Genomic DNA, 18,490 nt, shown 5'->3' with positions numbered 1-18,490 from the left:
TTATTTATTTTTAAATTTCCCCTTTCCACACTCCTCTCTTCCATTCATTTGCTATATACATATATGTATAGTGTGAGCCGTGTAAAAAAAAGGGGGGGAGGGGAAAAAGGTGAGTGAGAAAGAAAGAAAGAAAGAAAGAAAGAAAGAAAGAAAGAAAGAAAGACCAGTCCCCGCCGACGTCTCCTGCCCTGCCGTGGCAGCGGCCGCTCCGCATTCTTGGCATTCCTGGGCCGTGACTCCGAGGTCGGCGGCTACTCCTCCAAGCAGCTCCGCGTTACGCGCCAGAGAAAGAGCGCCGTGCGCGCGCGCGCTTCCCCACCGCCACTCCGGCTCCTCCTCGCTTTATAATCCAGACTCCAATCCCCTCCCTCACGTCCTTTCCCCACCCTCCTGGCTCCCTAGCCGCCCTCTGTCCCAGCGCCCGTCCTGCCCTCCTTCCCGAATTTTATGCCTCCTCTCTCAAACTTCTCCAAACTTTCCCCAGCGCCGCTGGGACGCACGAGTGTGTTTCTTAGCGAAGGGGGAGGAGAAGGCGGAGTCGGTTTTCCTTCTCTTTCTCTCCCTGTTTGCTACTCCCCAACAAAACTTCGCCACCATCCAGATTCTCCCTTTTCTCACAGCACCGCCCCCCCCCCCGCGTCTCCAGCTATTATTATTAGTATTATTGCAGCGATCAACTTAAAACTTTCTTCCCCTTGCTGCGTGGATATTTTTTGGTGAAGAAGGAAACTTTGCGCATCCATCGCTGGATCTTCCTCACGGAGTTTTGTATGCGTGCGTGTGTGCTTTGCATAAAAGCTTTACTTTTTCTCTTGGGGGCGGAGAAAGGAAGGGATCCCAGCGGACGAGGCGCGTTGGGGAGAAGAAGCTGCTTTTGGGTGACCCAAGAAACAGGTAAGTGCTGGGATCGAAGCGGGGGGGGGGCGAATTTGAACAGTTTGGACGCAGTTTATAGCATTAAACAGGAAGCTGGAATCTTGTGATAAGACGATGCTGTGTGTTTTGTGTTAGGGGAAAAAGTCTTCCTATAAAATGTGGGAGCAGTTGGCATGCAGTTTCTGAGACAAGCTTCTACTTCTTTTACTCTCCCCCCTTCCACCCCGCCCCGATTTTAAATAGGGTTGTCTAATGTGCACGCTTTGCATTTAGAGGGAGTCCTGAAACTCAAAGGGCCTTTAGACAAAACACCACTTTTGTAACCTACACTGCATGCCTACTCGAAAGTAAGTCTCATTAGGTTCAGTGGAACTTGCTCCCAGGTAAGCAGGTTTGGGATCGCATTCCTTTGCTTCTTTCTGTTGTTTGTTTTGAAGCCGGTAAACAGATGAACGAACTTCTCTGCTCCGTGGATCTTTTGCTCAACTTTCAGCCAGCTCCCCTCCCACTCTTTGCTGGGTGAATTTACCTTCTTGCTCTTTGTTAGTTACCAGTCAAGTCTATACTGGTCACCCAGCGCTGGCAAACTGCAGTGTCAAGAAGCAAGGAATGTGGTGGCGTCTGCTTGTGTTCCTTGTCTGACAAAATCTATTAATCTAAAAAAAAAAAAAGTTTCTAAAAGCTATCTTTTAAGGGATGAGTCACTGGCGGTCCAGTATATACACAGAATAAGGTCTCTCTGTGTGTGTGCACTTAAACATTGTAAATGGGATGAGGTTTGCTAGTTTTGAACTCTGTGGGCAAAAGGGCCCTTTTGATTACAAGTTTCTTTCTTTGTAGTCTCTTGGAATGTGGATAATGAAAGGTGCGGATAATGAAGGGAAGGTGTCAGATACGGAATGTCTTGCTTTAAATATTTCCCCCTGTGATGTCTTTATTCCTGTGAAATGTGCATGCTGAAAAGTTTATGTAATAGGAAGACTTGTTTTATATTTGCAATGTTTATTTTAGAAATAAAGCACACGCAAGTGGTTTCTGTAGATCCTAGTCATGCGTGGACTTTTACAAGCTCTAAGCTGGCATGCTTAGATGCTAACTAGCCATTAGGAATGCAAGGAAAGCCATGGTGGACCAAACCTAGAGTCTACCTAGTTCAATTGTGGCCACCTAGATGCATCAGGGAAACAAGTAGGACACGAAGGTAGCTTACCTTGTTGCTTGATGCTGGCAGTTCATATATTTGCATGCTGGAATGTTTTGTCCACAACTTGCGTTGCTAATGTATATAATGTGGTCTCCACCATCTGGATTTCCCCAGTGGATATGAGAGGTGGATCTACTGTATTCAGGCCGTGCTTAGCAGTAGCCTTGGAAAGAATGTCTAGATCTCGACCTTTTTTGATTTGCACATAAATGCGGATCACTGGATTGCTGAGATTGATAATTGTGCAAGAGATGCCTGGCTGCAGAATGTGTGAACCGGTTTAAGTGAAAAGCAGTGTGTCTGGGCCAACATGATAGTGATGGCTCATACATACAGGCGCCACTTGATATTGTAGTCATCCTATGATAGCCAGGGATGGGTGAACCAGACAAGCTGCGTGGTGAGGTAACTTGGGCAAGGGGGTGGTGACTTACCCAAAGCAGATCACTCAACTTTGGGGTCTCTGGCAACTAAGCCCAGAATGTTGTCCATCATTACTGATTTTTGGATCTGGCTTGTGGGCATGGTGGATGAAGGCCTGGGTGCCTTTTGTAAGCGTCTTCTCCCAGCTCCCATTTATAGCGTTGTTTTCCAGTGTGCTTTAAGAACATAAGAAGAGCTCTGCCATATGAGACCAAAGGTCCGTCTAGTCCAGCATTCTCATCCAACAGTGGCCAGCCAAGGTTACTAACCCTGATGACTATCACTGTCGGTACCTCCACTGTCAGAAGCAGTTCTGTATGACCCTGCATACCAGCTGCTGGGAAAAGTGCTTTTGTGCTAATACCCTCCTTGCAGGCTTTTCTCAAGCATCTGGCTGGCCACTGTGATAACAGGATGCTGGACAGGCTCTTCTTACGTTCTTCTGTTAGCCAGACACGTATGGAAAACTCACAAACACGGCACAAGTGCAAATGCGCTCTCTCACTTGTTCTTCTCAACAACCGGTACTCAGACGTATCCTTGTCATAATGATTAATAAGTAATATTTGTCTCACTGATCTCAGGTGGACTTACTTCTGAGTGAATGCTAAACCATCCTAAAACAAGCAAGAATGTTGAATTTAAGTCAGTTAATCCATGAGTGTATTTTGGGAGTCTTAATAGTGCAATGCTACTCAGAGGAAAGTTCTGTTCATTGGGGCTTACTCCTTGGCAAGTAGAGTTAGGATTGCAGTCTAATTTGTGAATCTTTTTGAACTCTGGCAACATGGAATGTGTTATTTACTTTGCAAGATGGAAAAAGTATTTTGTTGATGATGATAGTGATGTTAATATAAGTTTGGGTCAAATGAAAAGTCAGGGTTTGGTGGCCTTACAAACAAATGACCGGGGTTAGCAATGTTTTATGGACATAATTAAATATTTTCTGAAGAGGCTTGAAAGCCCACGTACTTCTGTGTTGTGGCTGGCAGAGGAAGCTCTTTTCATACCAAAGAGGAGCATGAATGAGCATACAGTGCCTGACCAAAACATCTCAAGATATCACTGTGTAGTAAGCACTTGAATGAGGATGCTAATTAGTGGTGTTAGAAGAGAGGGCAGTGCAATTCACAATCCAATTAAGCTGCAATACCTGATTAGGCTTTAAGTAGGCCTATCAACAGGATTCAATAAATATTAGGCAATAATCTGATGCTCACATATGCAAAAGTAAATCCCATTGAACTTAGTGGGTAGCAGTTGCTTGGCTCTTAAAGGATTTGGGGGGATGGGCCCATGGGCATAAATGTGCATAACATCTGCATATGCTTATCTGTGTGTTTAGATAAAATGTAGAACACTGTTTCTCAGACTTGGGTCCCCAGCTGTTGTTGGACTACAACTCCCATCATCCCTAGCTAGCAAGATCAGTAGTCGGGGATGATGGGAGTTGTGGTCCATGAGAGACTCCCACGAGAGGTTGTGGACTCTCTTCCCTTGGCGGTTTTTAAGAAGATTGGATGGCCATCTGTCACGGATGCTTTAGCTGAGATTTCTGCATGGCAGTGGGTTGGACTAGATGATCCTTGGGTTCCTTCCAACTGTTAAGATTCTATGATGGGAGTTGTAGTCCAACAACAGCTGGGGAGTAAGCCAACAATTTTCCCATCCACATCAGCCTAGACTCTTTCTTCAGTTACTTTGCACACACCGTTCACTCCATATCGGCCCTTTTAACGTTTATTTACCCCTTCTTCCCACAATTACCCATCAAATACTGTTACAAATTGACAGAATGCTCATCAGATTTGCAGATGACACCTAACTGGGAGGGGGGGCAGCTAATGGAGATGGGCAGGGCTAGGTGGTAGGACACTTCCACTTAATCCAAGTCCCCACTCCCCCCCCCCCGCAAAAGTGCAAAGGTGCAACTGCATTTGGAAGACTGTGTACAGTTCCGTCATCTCACATCCACGAGGATATTCCGGAGTTGGAGAAGGTTCAGAAAAGGGCAGCCAAAACAATCAAGGGGATGGAAAACCTGCCCTATGAAGAAAGCTTGCAGTGTTTGGGACTTTTCAGTTTAGCAAAAAGGTGAGTGAGAGGCAAGTTTTTATCAAATCATCTATGGTTTGGAGAAAGTAAATAGAGGGAGGTTTCTCTATATCAAGGCACTAAAATTTATGGACATCCAATGAAGATTAATGTTGGAAGACAAATGAAAGTACTTCTTTGTGCAGTGCATATATAGTTAAACTGTGGAACTCGCTCTCACCAGAGGCAGTGATGAGGGCAGCCAACCTGGATGGCTCTAATAAAAGAGGATTTTCTTCCGACTTGTCTATTATGGCCCATGTCTCCTGTTTCAGAACAGTCATTCAACATAAATTTATACCCATGGGATGATGGCAATGATAGAAACCTTCCTCTTCCAACAAGCCTTTTAAATTTAGGTCTTTCCCAGTCTGCAGCTGTGTTGGCATTGCAAGCTGTTGTATAATAATAATAATAATAATAATAATAATAGTTATTATTTATTTATTTATACCCGGCTCATCTGGCTGGATTTCCACAGCATATATCAGAACGTACTAAAACATCAAACATGAAAAACTTCCCGATAGAGGGCTGCCTTCAGATGTATTCTAGTCAATTTATTTCCTTGACATCTGAAGGGAGGGTGTTCCACAGGGAGGGCATCACAGTTCAGGGGCACAGTTCAGGACCAGGAAATCCCCCACACTTGCCCGCACCCTGTCCCCCCGAAACAGTACTTCTGTCCTGTCAGGATTCAACCTCAAACTGCCATCCATTATCCAACTGCCTCCAGACACTCACACAGGACCTTCACTGGTTCAGATTTGAAGGAGAGGTAGAGCTGGGTATCATCCACATACTGGTGAATGCCCAGCCCAAACTCCCTGATGATCTCTCCCGGCGGCTTCATATAGATGTTAAAAAGCATGGGGGAGAAGACAGAGCCCTGAGGCACCCCACAAGTGAGAGCCCAGGGGTCTGAACACTCATCCCCCAACACCACTTTCTGCACAGAGCCCAGGAGGAAGGAGCAGAATCACTGTATAACAGTGCTCCCAGCTACTCTAGACAGTCCAGAAGGATGTCATTGCCGATGGTATCAAAGGCTGCTGAGAGATCCAGCAGGACCAGGGAACAGCTTTCACTGTGGTCCCTGGTCCGCTGGAGATCATCGACCAGGACAACCAAGTCAGTTTCAGTCCCATGATGAGGCCTGAATCCCAATTGGAAGGCATCCAAATGGTCCGTATCCTCCAGGCATGCCTGGAGTTGTTCACCCACTCAATCACCTTGCCCAAGAATGGAAGATTTGAGACTGGGCAATAGTTGAGCATATTGGCTGGGTCCAAAGATGGTTTTTAAGGAAGCAGTTTAATAACTGCTTCTTTAACCATCACCCAGCACTTCCCGGCTTGCTTTGATAAACCAGGATGGGCAAGGATCAAGGAGTCAGGTGGTCGGTTTCACTTGTCCAAGCAGCCTTATTGTTTCTGTTTGCTATCCTGAGCTCCTTGGGGAGGAAGGGCAGGGTATAAATTTAATAAATGAATTAACTGGACGTCTTATTATTCGAGCTGATCCTTAAGATTGTGTAGACTTATGGGAGCTTCAATGCTAAAGCTTTAATCCTTTGTAAACTTACCGGGAAGCAAGCTCCATTGAACACAGTGTGACTTATTTCCAAGTTTAAACATGTATTGGATTCTGCAGTAAATGCCTGATTGCGGAATTAAAGCATGCCAGAAAAATGAGGACAGCCTTAGTGAATATTGTGATGAGGTTTCATTTTTTAAAAAAAGTAATCTAAAATGAGGAAACTGTTGTTTCTGCCATCTTTCATTGATCATGTATAGTAGCAGTGATAGCCTAGGTGCAACATTGTTCATGGGAGCAATTAATAGGCAGCTGGTGTTGATGTGTCTCAATGCTCTTCTCAGCTGGCCATTAATTGGCAGCAGATGCTATGCGCTTCTTCTACTGTTGTTGCTTAAATGTGGGACAGGCTCCTGTGAAACAGATCTGGTCATGTACAGTGTTACATAAGCCACAAGTGTCTAAACCGGGCATAACTAAGAGGCATAGACAAATCCGAAACAGAAAGGAACTATGTGCATGAATTTTGCTTGTTTGTTCAAAGCGTTCATGCTGGAAAAGCCTCCAGAGCGGCTTACAAATGAATAAAATAATGCAGGACAGTCCCTGCCCTCAGATACAGAACCTAAAAAGTCATCGCTCAGAAGCAAAAGAGGAAAACAAACTTGGCCCTCAAATTCTTGACGTTGCAAGGTACTTATAATTACCAGCTTGGATTGGAATGGACTGTGGGGTTTTAATTTTATTTTAAAAATGGTGGTGGTGGTGGAGCAGGGTGTGGCAGCTTCTGAGAAACAGTGGCACCAATAAATAGCACCAATGACAGGTGGGAGAAACCCTTGCCTATCGCAGACATAATGGTCGCATTTGCACATCACGCTAAACTATGGTTTAGCACAATGTGCTTGAGCGAAAATGAGCCTGAGTGAGCCTAATCTCAACTTGCTATTATGTGTGAACCTTCAAGCATGGGTTCAACCCAGGCATAGGCAAACTCGGTGCTCCAGATGTTTTGGGACTACATCTCCCATGATCCCTAGCTAACAGGACCAGTGGCCAGGCATGATGGGAATTGTATTCCCAAAACATCTGGAGGGCCGAGTTTGCCTATGCCTGGTTTAACCCTAACTCTGGACTGAGGGATCAGATGAGAAGGTGTTCTGGAAGGGATGAAGTTAGGGAAAGGGAATGCATGTCCACCGTGCTGGGTTTTGTTCTGCAAACCATGGTTTTCAGGAAGCCAGTGCATGCTTGAAGTGTAAATTTGTTTACCCAAGCCAGTTTTGTCACACTTTTGCTCTGGTGTTGGATTGGAGTTGATTAAATCAACTTAACTTGTGCAGTGTGCTACGTTGTGATATGATTCAGTGGCTTTGTAGGGTTGGATTGTGAAAGACATTTGGCTTTGATAGTTGGCTGGCAAGTACTTTCTGGTGCAGTCTGGCTAAGCTGACATCACTCAGGAATGGCTGGTATAATGTGGCACAAATGTGATCCACAGAGTTGTGTTTTTCTTGTTTGAAATACACCCGAGCCCATGAAGTTGATCCCATGACAGACGCTGGTTTGGAGGCCACATTTTTCTCATAATTGGGTTGGGCCTGCCTACTTTAGGGGGCACTTTGTCCCTCCTGCAGTCTGTGAAACTAACTGGGGTCGTCTCTTGGTATAGTGTTACTCAAACCGCTACATTTTTAAAATTCTTGCCAAACTTTTCTGCACACTGAACCACCTGAGGGACAATGTGCGGCCCAGATTCATTTCTTAATGAAGGCACCAGTCTGTGTGCTGCTTTCACATTTTTCAAAATGATTGACTAGCTGTCTTCCTTTTAAGACCTTGGGAATCAAATGAGATCTGGTTTTGGGCTGGCAGAAGAAAGGTATCCTTGCACAACAGCTAAAATTAGAGCGAATTGTTTAAAAGGTACTTTTACCTTTTTGGTTCACTATGGCCCAGCATCAAAGGGCCTACATTGTCAAGTATTAATACTCATGTTGCTATCATGGAACCTTTTGTAATCATAAACCACACATCCTTTTCCTCCTGGTATGTTTTATTATTCACTCGGTTAACCGCATAGCTGTATCCTATAGTTCCTTATTGGCAACTGTGACAGTTTAATCAAGGCAGCTGCAACAACCATTATTTGAAGTCAGCTTTGTTTGAAACTCACTAAACATCATGTTAGTCATAGTTTGTTGGTCTGGATGATGCAGCAAACCGTGGTTAATAAAAAGTGGAAGGGAAAGAGTCCAAACCCCTTCACCTGACTGCGCCAGAGGGGCAGGATACACAAACCTGGGGAAAAGGTCTGCTCATTTACATATTACTAAACTATAGTTTAGCGTAGGCATCCCCAAACTCGGTCCTTCAGATGTTTTGGGACTACAACTCCCATCATCCTGAGCTAACAGGACCAGTGGTCAGGGATGATGGGAACTGTAGTCCCAAAACATCTGGAGGACTGAATTTGGGGATGCTTGGTTTAGCGTGACATCCATACACCACTACTGAATCAAATTGTTGGTCCACCTGACTCATCATTGTCCAGATTGACTGCAGCAGCTTTCCAGGGTTTCATCCTGGGGTCTTTCTCAGTTCTGCTTGGAGATGCTGAGGATTGGAACTCAAGACTCTGCATTTATAGCATGTGTTCTGCATCTGAACTCTGGCTCTTCTTCCCCAAGAATGTCCTTTGGTTTTTGCAGTAGAACGTGTCTGGAACTGTATTGGGGCAGCCTGGAGCAACTTAAATTATTTTGTTTAAAACAGTGCAGCTGGGTAAGTTTCCATTTCGAATTGCAACACCATTTCCTTCCCATTTGACGCTGTCATTTGTGCTACAACACAGACACACTTTCTTTAGTACTTTTCCGAATACAAGGGGACAGTTCCTTGATGAAAGTGGCCGGAGCATCTAGCCCCTTTTGAATTACAGCAGATGTTGACAAGCAAGGAGAATACAATATCATTATAGTGTGACCAACTTGCATCTAGGGTTAATGAAGTAGCAGGATTAAGCAAGCAATAAGAATGCAACAATGTTATTGGCATTAAGGACCTTTTGTTTCTTTCACAGCACAGTCGATAGAGCATGAGACTCAATCTCAGGGATGTGAGTTTGAGCCCAATGTTGGGCAAAAAAATTCTTGCATTGAAGGGGTTGGACTAGATTACTTTCATGGTCCTGTCCAACTCTATGATTCTATGGCTTGGACATTTTTGCCCTGAGACAGTGGACATGGTTATTTTACATTTACACCTGCGTTATGATATCTCCAGCTAAGATGTTAGATAGAGTTCCTAGCTTTTTCTTCCTTTACTCCTTTTCAGGATGTGCATAAAAACGTGGACGTCCACCCTACTGAACCATTCAGCAATGGTTCTCCACGATTTCTCTCCCAGGCCTATCTGGAGATGCCAGAGATGGCACCTGGGACCTTCTGCATGCAAAGCAGTTGTTCTACCATGGAGCTATGGCCCTTCCTCAAAGAGCATGATTTCATGAATTCAGGGTAACCTTCTCATTTCTCTCTGCTGTATACAGAGCTCATTTGAAATCCATAGGTAAAGTTTGCATCCTTGCCCTAAGCAACTAAGCGCTCATTGGAAGTCCTTTGTTTTATGTAGGGCAATTTATATTTAACACAAATGGGAATGGTCTGCCCTAGATAACGCATTTCCTCTGCTCCTGTCTTGAATTGAGTTAAAGTTGTATATACAGTGGTACCTCGGGTTAAGTACCGAATTTTTTGCTCTATAAGACTCACTTTTCCCCTCCTAAAACATAAGGGGAAATGTATGTGCGTCTTATGGAGCGAATGCAGGCTGCACAGCTATCCCAGAAGCCAGAACAGCAAGAGGGACCACTGCTTTCACTGCGCAGCGATCCCTCTTGCTGTTCTGGCTTCTGAGATTCAGAATACTTTTTTTCTTGTTTTCCTCCTCCAAAAACCAGGTGCGTCTTGTGGTCTGGTGCGTCTTATAGAGCGAAAAATACGGTACTTAATTCGTTCCGGAGGTCCGTTCTTAACCTGAAACTGTTCTTAACCTGAAGCACCACTTTAGCTACTTGGGCCTCCTGCCACCGCACCGCCGAAGCATGATTTCTGTTCTCATCCTGAAGCAAAGTTCTTAACCTGAAGCACTATTTCTGGGTTAGCAGAGTCTGTAACCTGAAGCGTATGTAACCCAAGGTACCACTGTAATTCGGAGAGGTGATCCCAGGCTGATCACATCAGGGATTTTTGCTTGGTGAGTTCTGCAATGAAGAATTCCAGAATTGTGCAGTAGGGAAGGTCTAACCCTGTGCTCTGAATATAATATTCAAATTGATCTCTGTGATGCAGATTTGCATGCCATACAGATTAAGGCCACCAGTTCTGTAACTGCTTTTGTTTCTGAACTTTGGAAGCGTCGTCAGGCTTGAAACACCTGGGTTTAGATTGAGGTCGTTGGTGAAAGGATTTGTAATTGAGGAAGGCTGGAGAAAGTGACTTTATTATGATTGCTGTTACTTCTGCTGGCTTGCTGTCAACAGGGGAATGAATTAATCTCTAACTGCTTGGCCTGCAGGGTCTTGGTGCTTGAAACTTGAGAGCTCGAGGCATCTTCTGCAACAGCTGCTAAAGACTGAGAAAATGCCTATGATTACAGAATTGCAGAAACTACAAGTCCCTGCCTGTTAATTTGTGAGAATGCACTCTTTAAATGTGCATCATCTGTACGCTTCAGCGAAGGAGCAGAGCCACCTTAAGGTCTTGCAGGGTCTTGGGAGGGTAAAATGGGGTGTTTGGCTTCAACAACCTGCCCACAATCCTGCCCTCTTCACCCCTCCCCCAAAACTAGGACTTTAGTCTTTCCACAATTAATTTCACTGCAGTTGCCCTTCTGCAAGAACACCAGCTCTTTAAGTGAGTAGGCAAGCGGCTGTTTACAAGGCTGAGTAGCCACGAGCACTTCCTTACATGACACATTCCTGCCAGGCTTGTTGCATCAAATTGTGCAGTTTCTGCTCAGGAAAAGAACTCAGGAAATGCCTGGAAATCACTCAGGCTGGCCATTTGCACTCTAAGCAATGAACTGATTGGTATAAGCAAACAAACAAAACCTCTTTGGTAATGGATCCTCTTGTCAAAGTGGCCAGAGAGGGGAAGGCATAGTTTCCATAAGAGATTGGCAGTGAAAATGGTGAGAACGCTTGGAGCAGCTCTGATATAAAGAGAAATGCAAGAGACCTCTTTTTTTTTTTAAGAATAGGTAGTAAATAATAAAAGGATAGCACAAATGATATAAAAATGTGATGAATGCTGGGGGAGAGATGTGTCAGGTTTTCTTACGTAGTATTTCCTTTTGCATTACAAAATCGGTTAAGCGTTGACAGGTTCCCATTTGAAAGATCCCCAAAGCCACCCTTTTATTTTATTCTCCCCCGCTTCCTATTTGTAGAGCTCTGTTGGTTTTATTTAAAAGAGGAGCAGGCTTGGGATTCTCATGTGGGCAGCTGCAATGGGATTGAATATGGTTGGAGAAAAGCATTTTGCTTTGAGCTGCTGGGATTACTATTTTTTTTAATTCGTTACATTTTTTAAAAATCCCACCATCTTTCCAAAACGTTCAGGGCAGCAATGGAAAGAAGAGAGGTAGCCCACAATTTGCTAATCTCTCACCATAAGCATCCTCAAAGGATGAAAAGCAATGAAGGAAAGCAGAGCCTAGCAAGTCACCAAACCCAAAACTTCTTGGCCAATAAGAGCAGAACAAACATGGAAGAAACTTCGGTTTTCTGCCAGATAAATGATGCATAGGATTGTGGCCTTTAACTTGCATAGCAGCCCTCAAATTTGAAGTTGAGAGGGTTTGCTTCTAGATAGAATTACATTGACTCACCACGCAACATGCCTTCCTATAGCTCCTTGTTCCGCCTTTGCCCACTATGGCAATGCTTGGCAGCCAAGTGACCATCCACAAAACAATTATGACTAATTTTGGAATCTGACCCATCACTGGGAAAATTATTGTCATATGGGAAGGAACCATAACTTTGGTTAATTCTTTCCCATACATTTGAGAACGCCTTAAATTACGGATCTAAATGGGCAGACCATCACTCCCTACCTTTTTGTAATATGGAAGCTATAGTCCTAAAGGATATTTTTAAAATTTATTTTTAATAAATTTTCTTATTTCTTAAGTTTCCTGTTGCTTCTTCCTTCCTGCACTCCAGAAAAACCTCTCTGGATGGTTGGTGGGCCTCCATTAACCCTGTGGAATAAGATACAGGAAGTTGTTGGGGAAGGGATGAATTGCCCAAATTGGAATTGGAGCATGACATAAATTAATTTAAAGTTCACTCTTTTGGGACCAAATCCTATATAATTAACCTTCAGATTCCAGTATAAAAACAACTACTGTATTATGTGTAAACTGATCAGTTCCATTAAAGCTCTAAATGGATTGGGACTAGGGTACCTGAAGGCCTTTATATGAATATGCCTACTCTTTATAGTCTGCTTCAAAGGCATTCCTGAGGTTCTCCTAATAACATAAGGCTTTTCAACAGGGAGGGCTGCTCTGCGTGGGAAGTGGGTGGCGCTATGGTCTAAACCACTGAGCCTCTTGGACTTGCCGATCAGAAGGTTGGTGGTTCAAATCCCCGCAATGGGGTGAGCTCCTGTTGATCTGTGGAGGCTCCTGCCAACCTAGTGGTTTGAAAGCACGCCAGTGTATGTAGATAAATAGGTACCGCTGCGACGGGAAGGTAAACAGTGTTTCTGTGCACTCTGGTTTCCGTCACGGTGTTCCGTTGCGCCAGAAGCGGTTTAGTCATGCTGGCCACATGACCCGCAAAGCTGTCTGGGGACAAATGCCAGCTTTGACTGCACTTAACCGTCCAGGCGTCCTTTACCTTTTACCTTACCTGAATATAGCACACATATGGCGCACATATGCAGAATAAAACAAATGAGGAGCTCTTGTGGATATTGGGTCCACATGACCCAGTGGTTGTCCATTGAGTTTCACCTGAGCAACAGGACTTCCTCTCCCTCTCCTCTTCCTCTGCAGTCCTCACATGCCCCCACCTCTAATCTGGAGGGTCTCCCGACAGCTCACACTGCAGCAGTGTTGAATACTACCCCGTGTGTTCTCTCTGGGTACCAGCAGAACTGTACAGATGCATCAGATTTGAATGAATCGGCTTTGAGAAGATCTTGGCACATGCATGTCTTTTGATGGTACTCTGAGATTCACAGATCTAGTCCCAAAGCTATTCAACTAATATATTTGCTCCTCGCTTTACATGTGGTAATGTTTTAAGGAAGCACTTTAGATTTGGGGGAAAAATAAGGTGTGACCTAATCTTGACTTTTCCTTTTTAAGGATTTCCTTATTCTGCTTCTTTTTGGAATACAAGTTTAATCTTTTCTTGCAAGGAGGAAAGATAGCTTGGGATTTACCTGGGCCCTTAGTTTCTGGCTGTTGTTCGCTTATTCTTCAGAATTTGGGTGGGGATGCAGGTATCTGTAAAAACATGAAAGGCATTTTGTTTTCATTTAGTTCTGTCTCCTCTTTGGAATGCCTAGGCTTATCCATTGGGCTGTGGGCTCTAACCTGTGATGACCCTATCTCTAGCACAAAACAGCAAGGTCAGCTGCAATCAGTTAAACTGTGTGCTTGTCTGTGTGTGTTTTTGACCAAGGAAAATACTTGACATTCTTCAAGTTTCTTAGATTAGGTCTTATCATAGAACTCCCCTTTTCATGGAGACAAGAGTTGTGGTGGTGGGGAAATTGCCCAGAATTTGAAGTGATTATGATTATTTTAAATTAAAGGTCTGGACAGGCCCAAGCAAAACCAGAGGACCGTGTTAGTCTAACACAGCCAAGCAAACCTGGCTGTTTCTTATGCCTGTATAATGACTGTTGTTGAGTTCTCCACCTTCTAGCTGCTTCCTATTTGTCATTGCTGTTTGGCAAATAATATTTTCCAGGTGATTTTAGTCTTCAGTGTGATTTTTCTTCTTTCCCCATTTAAATCTTGGTTTTAAATTGGGGTTTCCACTTTGCTCTGGTTAGCCACACCTTCAACAGTCTTGTAGCATCAGGTAGCATCTCTTGCTCTGTTGAGCACAACCATGCAACCTGACACATCACATTAAACATATGTCAGAACAGACCATTGGGTCAGCATTGTCCACAGTGGCTTAGCAGCAACTCTCCAGGGTTCTACCTGGAGATGCCAGGGATTGAAACTTCTGCATCCAGAGCATGTGCCCCACCCCTTGGCCATGGCCCTTCAAAACTTCAAATGAAAGCAACTGAATGGCAAATTTCACAGAGCTAATAGCAGCTGTCAAGAGGTCTTAACCTTCAAGGATCACCAGGTGACATGGCTAGTTGTTAACTCATGGCAGCCAATTACACCATAGCCTGAAAACCCAAAATTGCCATTTGCAAGTCTGCCAGGGAAATCCTGCATATATTCACAATAACAGAGGTCAACATTAATGACGGAAGCCAAAAAGGCAGTGCAAATTACCTCCACCCCTTGTCAGTTACAACAACGGAATAATGATCAGCTTGGTGACAACTCTGAGGTTCATTTCTGATGCAAAAGGCAAACTAATGCATAACCGCCTTCTGAGAACAAGCATGGATAAGCTGCTTTGAAAATTTGGGTGCGATGTGAGAAGAATATTCATGGAAAACTATTAAGAATAATCATAGTTCTGCACGGTCAACAAACACGAAAGCATTTTCTTGTGTCAAAATATTAATTGTATATCTCAAATATGTTAAAGCATTATTATGTTTTTTACTGGCATAAAGAGCAAAGCTGTTAGCAGACCTGATGGGCCAGGGAAAAAGAAATGTGGGGTGGGGGGGGGGGGACACACGACACATTATCCAAAGAAATGTTTTATGTTCCAAAATGGCAAGTTTCTATTGAAAGTTTCTGGTGGGCATCCTATCAGAGAAAGGCAATCATGGTTATTCTTATCTACAAGCACTCTTAATCCATCAGTGTATACATTAATGTGTTCAGAGGTAGAATATCCTACAGTATTTGCTTTTGGCATTCTGTGGCAAGGCAACCCAAAATATAAGAATGAAATCAAAAACACTTCACCAAACATCATTCTGGGCCTGATATTTTAAAGTGTTTGGCAATTAGGGCCAGGTTCGAAAGACCTTCTTCAGGAATAGTCATGGACTTGTTCTTGCCCTGTGGAATGTTTAACTTAAGTTGTTCATATAAAGTTGTTGACAACTGAAAGACAATTATTACAATAAATGAAAAACCACAACCAAGCTTTCAAATGTTTCCTATACCGACCAGGGTTCAAGTGAGATAAACTGATTGGTCAGCATTCTCCAACATGATGCCCTTCAGATGCTTCCACTCCAGCCAGTGTAACCAGTGGTTGGGATGTTGGGAACTGTAACCCAATCAAGGAGGTTGCCTGTAGACATCAGGACAGGTAACCATTGATATCCTAATCCTCCATGGGTTTGTCCAGTCCCATTTAAAGCCATCTTCACTACTTCCTTCACTACTTCCTATGGCAATGAATCCTTCACTACTACCTGTGGCAGTGAATCCTGTATGTTGAGTATGCCCATATTTTTTTGGGGGGGGGCAATCTTTCCTCATAAAATAGTCCGTACAGCCTCTCTCATTTTGGTTTGGTTGCCCTAGTTCTGTACTTTTCCAAGCTCTATGATACCCTTGATGAGAAGTTGTATTGCTTAAGAACTTTTCAGACTAACTAGCTTCAATGCATGCCTGCCTTTACAACTTGGTACATTTCCATATATAGCAACATTAGGATTGCCACTACTTTTGAATGTACTAAGCTAGAATCTCATTGTTCCCTGACCTATAGATAAGGACATTTTTAAGGCTGGAAGAGTGTGGATCATAGCATTCATTTCCCAGACTTCAGTAGGATTTAATGTGCCTGCAACCTCACATGCACAATTTTCAGATGACAAAATTACTTTTTGCAGAATGTTGATTTCTCCTAAGGCTTTTCTGTTGCTTCCTGAGTTAAGGTAGCATTCGTTCTCCCTATGGGCATATTCAGCCCTCCACTCAGAAAAAAATAAACCAGAAAGGAGAAAATGTTTTAGTTTGTGACTATCTGAAGCCTCTAATGATTTCTCTCTCTTTGTCTTATAAACGATCCGTTTGAAAGAGCTCATTTAAAAACAAACAAGCCATTTGATTTTCCTAATGGACAGCTTGGTGAAACACGGCCAGTGTCAGGTGTGCACCTGAGCATGCTTGCTGTGACTGTAGTTCTCCAAAGCTAGCTTTTTCAATAAAAGAAAGCCTTATGTTATGCCCACAAGATCATCCAAACCTGGCAGGTTATCAGAGAGAGCCAGTTTCACAAAGACCTACGTTGGGGAAACAACCCGGTTGAAATTTACCATGGCGTTTCCCATTTTAAAAACCTCTGTGGGGAAAAACAAATGACTCTTTATTATCTTTGAAATGGATCTTTGAAATTTTGTGTCCCGGTGCTAACGAGGTCAGGGTTTTCTGGATTCAGATTCTGTAATGACTTCGAAATGGAAATGGTAGTGACACCTATGCCTGCTGTTGTGTGCTAATAATATTAAAATTTATGAGTCGTATTTCAATCAAAAGGGCCCTCAAAGATACACGCCTGAAGACATCCAGTCACTCTAGAATATCAGGATGGAATAAACAGAAAACACTAACTTCAAAGGCTGCTTGTTTTGTTATTGTTATATGTTTGCTGCCTTGCAGGATATCTCTGGGAGAAGAAAAGGCTAAGGAGTAAACCCTACACAAATCCAGAGGGCAGTCGCTAAGATGGTTGGATGGTACTTTGTACGCCCTCCTTCTGGCAACTCCTGCAGCCAAGCTGGTGCCAAACGTATTGCTCTGCTTTCCTTTGGACCACATCAATGAGGCCAAGAGGGAGGTCCTGTTGTCTGGGCAGCCCAGGGCCTCCCTACACACTGCCCAGTCTTGCACCCCAGGAAGGTCAATTTGGTGCCAGCGATTTGACTTCACCCCCCAGAGGCACACTCCATTGTCTCTTCATGCAGTGGATGCCAACAAGGGAAAGAGAGAGAATCTAAATGTACTAGGCTACAGGGTTGAATACTCACTCTCTTTTATATAGAAAAAATGGAGCTGGATTCAAGGAAGTAGTTTAGGGGCTCCCTCCTTCCTTCCATGTCCCCCAATCCACTTGGCTCTGGTGGGGGTCAGGAGAACCCACAGAACACTGTTTGGGGAGAGGAGAGCTGAGGTTGTTCCATTGGCCAAGCAGAAATGCTTGCTCTGACAGACTGTTTGTTTTAGTGTGGTGTCGAATTCCTCCCGTAATCTATATCTTCTAAATGGTGTTACCCCTGATTTTCTATATATTTCATTAATTTCTCCCCCCCCCATTGCTTCAGAATGTACAAACCTGTTACTTTTTAAACAAAACAGGGATTTTATTAGAATAGCAGCAGAAATTCTTAAATGCTATGGATTTCTTTGAGGCGAGTTCAGAGATGACTTGTTTTGCTTCTTATTTTAAGTTGATCTTACATTAGCTTTTGAAATGGTCAAGTTACCACATTTATTTTTTTTAGCATGCCACTTCTTAGTAGCTAGCTCACACCTGTGAGCACCCTCCAATGACGAAAACTGGTATTTACCACACTTAGGACAAACACTGGCTTTAAATGGTTTGCCATTGTGTGATCCTAATCGCTGTCATCATAGGAAAACGCATTCAAATGAAATTCCACCCAAAACTGATGTGATAAAAGTAGTTGCTGTGGATTTGCACGATATCTGAAAGTAACATGAGAATCTGTCCTGCTGCAATTCTGTTGCGGCCTATAGAGTTCCATGGTGTAAATATTTTCATAGCCAAGAAATAGCAAGTGACGAGTTGCCATTTTACGACGAGGTCCTCAGAACAATGAGCTATAAAACTGTAACATATAGCTCATTTGAGAAGAAAGAAACTGTACATTGGCTGCAGAGAGAAAAAGCTGTAACCTAAGGTGGCTGCTTTAATCACTTTCCGTTTGGCAGGAATACATAAGATCTTTAATTTCTCAGAGTTTTTTTCCACATTGAAAACATACTTCTGGGAAAGTAGTCTAAGCTGCAGGAAAGCTCTTTGGCCTGATAAAGACTTAATGACTCCAAATTTCTTAATCTTTAACACGTTCCTCTTCCTTCTGATTTTCTTCCTCTCCTTTTTAAGGCTAACCGTGTTACAGTGTTATATCTGCACTGTTTAATGTGGTTAGCTTTAACTAGAACATGCAGTGTGCCTACTTCAAATTCTGATTTGAAACTAACCGTGGTTAG

General features: G+C 43.5%; 1 protein-coding gene across 3 annotated transcripts in view; it reads left to right on the top strand.

The window, feature by feature from the left end:
- Positions 1-107: 107 nt before the first annotated feature.
- PTPN14 (protein tyrosine phosphatase non-receptor type 14) overlaps positions 108-18,490 on the top strand; it is a 455,032-nt gene continuing 436,649 nt past the window's right edge. For 2 of the 3 annotated variants that reach the window (XM_081903738.1, XM_081903737.1), the window contains exon 1: positions 123-894. The gene's annotated coding sequence lies outside the window, so the exon portion shown is untranslated. Of the gene's footprint in view, positions 895-18,490 lie in introns of all 3 variants that reach the window. The other variant, XM_081903739.1, reaches the window with a different exon arrangement.

This window comes from Podarcis melisellensis, assembly GCF_964234715.1.
Source record: "Podarcis melisellensis genome assembly, chromosome: 3".
Classification (NCBI taxonomy): domain Eukaryota; kingdom Metazoa; phylum Chordata; class Lepidosauria; order Squamata; family Lacertidae; genus Podarcis; species Podarcis melisellensis.
The sequence above is the reverse complement of the archived record's forward strand: the minus strand, read 5'-3'. Positions and strand labels throughout refer to the sequence as shown.